The sequence below is a fragment of the Aegilops tauschii genome, chromosome 3 (genome assembly GCF_002575655.3).
Source record: "Aegilops tauschii subsp. strangulata cultivar AL8/78 chromosome 3, Aet v6.0, whole genome shotgun sequence".
Taxonomy (NCBI): domain Eukaryota; kingdom Viridiplantae; phylum Streptophyta; class Magnoliopsida; order Poales; family Poaceae; genus Aegilops; species Aegilops tauschii.
In genome coordinates this window covers 124,388,615-124,394,865 of record NC_053037.3, presented here as the reverse complement: position 1 = coordinate 124,394,865, position 6,251 = coordinate 124,388,615, and the positions used below count along the sequence as shown (strand labels likewise).

At 50.0% G+C, this 6,251-nt stretch overlaps 1 pseudogene; it reads left to right on the top strand.

Annotated features, from left to right (window-relative positions):
- Window positions 1-1,374: 1,374 nt before the first annotated feature.
- Window positions 1,375-5,062, top strand: LOC109770997 (probable protein phosphatase 2C 8; annotated as a pseudogene).
- Window positions 5,063-6,251: the final 1,189 nt, after the last annotated feature.

Sequence of the window (6,251 nt, the reverse complement as noted above, 5' to 3'; positions counted from 1 at the left end):
GGTCGGGAATGGGTCGGCAGGCGGATGAAAAGCAGACGAGTGTCCGCTTGGGTCGGCGCGTTGGGCCGACTTTTCTGTCCGCGCCGACCCAAATGGACGCGCGCGGACGAAATGGGTCGCCGCGTTGGAGTTGCTCTAAGGACTTCTACAAGCAGATCCTTGGGAGTGCTATGGATTGTCCAAACGTAAAATTGCTACCCAACCGGACGCCTGAAACGCAACCCAAATGCCCGGATTGACTGGCAACCCCATATTCATCTCATAGGTGGGGTAGATATGGACACATCCAGACGTGCCCAACACGTGAGATCCGTCCCACATTGGCCCACCGACCCCACATATAGTCAACCCTATCCGCAGTTCGGACGAAACTCTAGCCGCACTCCAGTCCACTTCACTCCCCTCTCACAGTATCCAAGCTCCTCTTCGGCGAACTCCGGCGTACACCTTCATGGTGGGCACTATTCGACTTCGAGAGGTCCGGATCTGAGGACTGGGACCTCATCCCTTGTGGTTCCGAGGAGGAATGACTGTCAGCGCTACTCTTCGACACTCCCGGGAGGAGTGCAACCTCCCGCGGTTGAAATTTATTCAGCGGGAATCCATAGAATCAGTCGAGGCCGGTGGATGAAGGCGCGTGACCGTGGCCTCGCCGAAAACGGTGATCATCGCATGGCGGTGCAACCCGGCTTGGCCGACAGAATCACATAGGTGACGCCTCGTCCCTGCGGCGCCGGGAGCCCAAACGGAGGCCATATCCGCCTCCATGGTTTGCAGCCAAAACGAGCAAGAGGCACGGCATGCCCGCTGCGCGAGGCTGCGGGCGCGGGATGCCATGGTAGCCCTTAAGGCGGAGCCGGCGGAATCACACGCCGACACGGGAGGAGGAAGCCCTTTGTGCCCACATCACCGACAAGCAGCGAAGGAGGGCAGTCCGTGCCATGGCAAAAGAGCAAAGCACGACGGTTCGTGCCATGGTTGGATCCGCCTCGATTTGTTTTGTGTCTTCGGCCACTATTAAAGACGACAAGGGCAAGGACGACTTTTTTCATTGTTGTTCCATTCGTAGCAGAACATGTCAATTTTTGGTAGTCCGATGATATGTATCTAATGATATATGTAATTTTATTTTGCATGAGACTAGTATGAATTTAAGGATTCAATTTGATGAATCCGGTTGTGCAGGCATATTTTTAATACCTGCATGATCATTGTCCGCGGACATGACCGGACGTCATCCGCCGACATGTAAGGCCTGGATTTGACGAACCTCCAAGGAGGATTTAAGACATCCTCGGGCACCACTATTCGGAAGCCAAGCTGCAGAGGTCCCCCCGTCTCTCCCGGAACGCGGCAAAGACGAGTTAGATAGTGATGCCGACCAACGGTGAGGCCGCTGCAGCGGAGACGGCGGCACCGGCGGGACCGTCGTCGCTTGGATGGGGATGGGGTTCATGTCCTGCGCTGTACGTGTCCTACGGCTTGTCCGCCCTCAAAGGCCGGCAACCGGAGCTGACGGGCGCCCTGGCTGCCGTGCCGTCGTTCACGGTGCTGTCGCCGCCCATGGGGCTGGACTACTTCGGGGTCTTCGACGGCCACTCGGGCGCGGCCGTCGCCAATTACCTGACGGAGCGGCTGCACGGCGTCATCGCGGACCAGATCTTGCGCGAGCTGGTCGCCGAGGCCCCGCGGTTCCTCCACGGGCCGCAGGGAGACGTGGAGAGATGGTGGAGGACGGCCATGGCGGACGCGTTCCAGACAGTGGACGCGGAGCTGCTGGAGGGAGCAGGCGGTGTCGACGCGTCGGTCGCCGGCGCGACGGCTCTCGTGGCGCTGGTCCTGGAGGAGTACGTGGTGCTCGCCAACTGCGGGCGTTTCCAGGGCCGTCATCTCCCGCGGCGGCGAGATCTTGCAGCTCACCTCCGAGCACCGGGTAATTACAGCAGTATCTTTCCGATGATTATACTTTAATTTCACTAGCTGTGCCTAGTTCGTACTTCATTTCCGATCGAGCACAGAGGGCGAAGCTACGAGGGTTTTTTCTCGAGATCATGCAAGCTCTATGCATGTCTCGTAGTATCTTTTTGGAGATCATGCGAAAGCTCTATGTCTCGTATCTTTTTGGAGATCATGCAAAAGCTCTATATGTCGCGTATCACAAGCTAGATGTGATTTGTCAGTTGTACCATGGAAATCTGGCAAGTAATTAATCTGTACTTGTGTAGTAAGTAGTAGACTCACAAGCCATCCATTTCTAAGGCTATTTTTGAAGTAAAAAGGAGAATCTTAAGTTAGGTGCGATCTTGTATTCGGATTCCAAGAAATTTTAGAGGTCATCGCACAACGCATTCCTTTAATCGGAGTCCAAACCCCTAAAAAGTTTATAGTTTCCTCTGCAACTGAAATTCTCAGTAGATGCTCCCAAATGCTTGGATCACAAAGAACACAAAGGAGCACAAAACTAGGACACTTGTCAAGAAGAATGGTTTGGTACATGGGAGGTCTTGTTTGTACATTTGGCGAGTACGTAGGTTTGGTTGTGTAGTGACAACAGTAAGTAAGATTTAGGTTTGCATGAGTGGCACAGGATCAGGAAATACCTATGGTGTGATAAAAATATGCGGCATATTTTCCACTGGCACCAAACAGTATGATGGATGTTTGAGGTCGCTTCACTGCTCTGCGTGTGAATTTTGTAGGGCAGAAGTGCACGTGCAATGTCACTGTAGCCAAGCCATTGCCCACCCAAAACTTTTCTTGGATTGCCTAGTTATTTATGACCAGCTCCTGTGTGCGCAGAACCCCAACAAAGACAATGAGGACCAGCCGGTCCAAGCTAGTCCATCAAACATCCATGTAAGGTTTGCCCATTCCTCTGGGGTGGGGTGTGTTGTCAGATCCAAATGTACCATTTGAGACATAGTGCAGACGTCAATTTATGCTCGTAGCTTTATACATGTGAGGTGAAAGCCTGAACCATCAGTATGCATACATGAATGAAAAAAAGAGGGCTACCCCTCCACCCACCACCTGATTTCTATTAATAGAAATCAAACATTAATACGAATTAATAGGGCTTACAATTTCTCAGTAGCCTACAATGTAGATTAATTCTTCCAAACAATGGAATGATGTTTATTTTCTGATTTACAAATGTCTCAATTCTCAGTCTCTATTCGAACATACAAGTTCTAATGAACTTTTGGTTTTGCGGAATTCGTAATTTGCAAAACATCTATGTACTCACTGGGTATAGTCTAAACTAGACAGAGGAAATATATCTCCAACTCTTGGAGAGTAGTACATGCCCAAATACCCGGTGGGTCTCGGGTCCCAATGGACCTGAATTGGAAAAAATAATTTAGAAATTGCAAAAAAAGAAAAAAATTCCTGATTTTTTTGGAAACATCATTATCAGGTGTTACACTTGTGTGATTTTTTTCTGTAAAGGAATAGCTTCGACCGGCTCCAGGGGCAAGAGAACAAAATTATGAGTACAAAAAGTGTGAATAGAAACTTTTATGTAGTGCCAATTTTGTTTTTTTTTTTCTGCTCAGAATACCATGGAAGTCATTCATTCACGGAACTTTTCACATGAGTACAACACGTGATCATGTTCGATTCCAAAAAGTTTCAAGGTTTTTTTTGACTTTTTTGCAATTTCTAAAATATTTTTCAATTCGTGTGCATTGGCACCCGAGACCCAAAGATCCTGGATGACATGTACATGTACACAATTTATCTTCTCGCGTATATAAATTATATAGTCGAAAAACAATGTAATTACTCTGTTTTATATCGACGAGCAAGTGCTTACAGTACGTACGAACATGCTGTGTGCGTCACAGCCAAACAGGCCAGATGCGAAGCAGCGTGTGGAAAACGGCGGGGGGCGCGTGGACGAATCCACCAACACAGTTGACGAGTTTCTGCCAACCTCCCGCGCATTTGGTATGTACATACTCATTGGCCGGATCGATCGACCATTTCTGGGTTAATTTGTGCGATCCATGCTAGCTAGCTAACGATCTTACTGTAACACTGTGCCCTGCAGGGAGCTATCTGTACAAGCAGTACATGATCGCCGAGCCCAAGGTCACGGCGGTGGGTCGCGACCCGCGGGACGAGTTCCTGATCCTGGCCACCGCCGGGCTCTGGGACAGCGTCTCGCCGGTGGAGGCGTGCCGCGTCGTGGAGCGGAAGCTGCGCAGCAGGTCGCGGAGCGCCGTGGCGTGGGGGACGGCGGCGGACAGCAACAGGGTCTCGGCAACCATGCTCGCCAAGGAGCTGGCCCAGCACGCGGTCCGCGCCGGCAGCACGGGCAACGTCAGCGTCATCGTCGTCCTCTTCAGGGACGATCCCGTTGCCACGGCCTCTCCTGCTCCGGTGCTGGCCAGCGGGCGCGTCCAGCGCCCGCGGCGTGGGTGTCTCTCGTGTGGCTCTCCGTGATGAGTGTCCAAGTTGTAAGCAGCTGGAGAAACTACTCTTCGTCAAAGAACATTTGCCTTAGTTCTCCGTTTGAAATTTCTCAGAACTGGATTCAGGAAGAAATTAGCAAGTTTCATGAGCTTCAACGTTTACTTAGAGCATCTACAACCGGATCGCTCAAACCCTTCCCAAAAGTTTGGGCGGACAGTCCGGCACCATCCGCACAGGAAAAAAAAATGCTACTCTCCCACACACACACAAAATCCCACCAAATTGACCAAACCGACCGCCCTCCTCTTGCGCATGAGCCGTCGTCCTCCTCCATTCTTTCTTCCTGTCTGCGCCGCCATCCTCGTCCGCCGTTGTAGATGTTGATGCTGAGCACCTCGTCCCCCACCGCCACCATGGACAATATTTTCGCGGAGCCCGGCCGTGTTGCTCCCGACCGCCGTCGTCTGTGGAGGAGGAACGGGCGCCACCCATCGCTACGGCCACTGGCGTGCACAACTTGGTCGATGAAATGTCCCAAAGGTAAGAAAACATCAATGCAATTGTGATGTGATTCGAACTTTTCAATGCAATTGTGATGTAATGTGTGCCTATGTTATTCATTTTTTTATGTATGTAGTCTTGATGATGAAACGTTTTTGCACTACACGAATGTTGCATCGCCAGATTTTGTGTCTCAAGAAACCCCCTCTCAAGAATACTTAGGACTACCACTTTCCCCGTACAAATTACCACCGTCGGCATTCCAACCAGTCATTGATCGCTGCGATATTTACCTTGCTGGTTGGGATGCTCTCCTTCTCTCTTGTGGTGGTCGCCTCATTCTGCTTTCTGCGGTGCTAGATAGCCTTCCCACCTATTTTATGATGTTCTTTTCACTCCCTAAAAGCGTTCTCGAGGATATTGACAAACGTAGAAGGATTTTCTTCTGGTCTAATGATGACTCTTTCTCTGGGGCTAAGTGTCTGGTTGCGTGGGACAGGGTGTGCATGCCCAAGCTGGCAAGTGGTCTAGGTGTTAAAAACTTACAAGCACTGCCTTATGTTGAAATTTGCTTTCAAATTCCTCCACTCCCCACTTTTGCCTTGGAAGGATTGGATTTTAAACCATTCCCCGCTCCACATAGGTCTAGGTAGAAATGCCTCCTTCCTTGGCAAAGCTATTTTCAAACACTTACACACTCTCAGAGAGATTTCACAGGTTACTATTGGCAATGGTTCCTCAACCTTTTTCTGGCTAGATCGTTGGCTGTTGCCAGAACCACTCTCCACTGCCTTTCATGCATTGTTTACAAACCATACTGAGCCTAGCGCTCTTGTTGATAAAATTATGATGGATGGGATTGGTCTGGGCTTGCGTAGCCGGCTAACCTTAATCGTTACCAATGAACTTGCTTCCTTGAGATCTTTGTTGCACGGAGTGTGCCTCACAAGAGTACCCGACGACAGGTCCTTGCTTAACGGCACCGCCTTCTCCAGTAAGGGCGCCTACGCCACTCTCGCTTCCCAGTTCTCGGATCCAACTCTTACCCACATTTGGGACTCTCGCGTTCCTAGTAGGGTACATGTGTTTGGCCGGCTATTCAATGTGGACAGGTTAAACACCCGGTCTAATCTTCATTGCAAGACCATCATCGACTCCCCGTCGTGTCTGAAGGAAATATGCCCTAGAGGCAATAATAAAGTTATTTTATATTTCCTTATTCATGATAAAGGTTTATTATTCATGCTAGAATTGTATTGATCGGAAACTTAAATACACGTGTGAATACATAAACAAATACCGTGTCCCTAGTAAGCCTCTACTAGACTAGC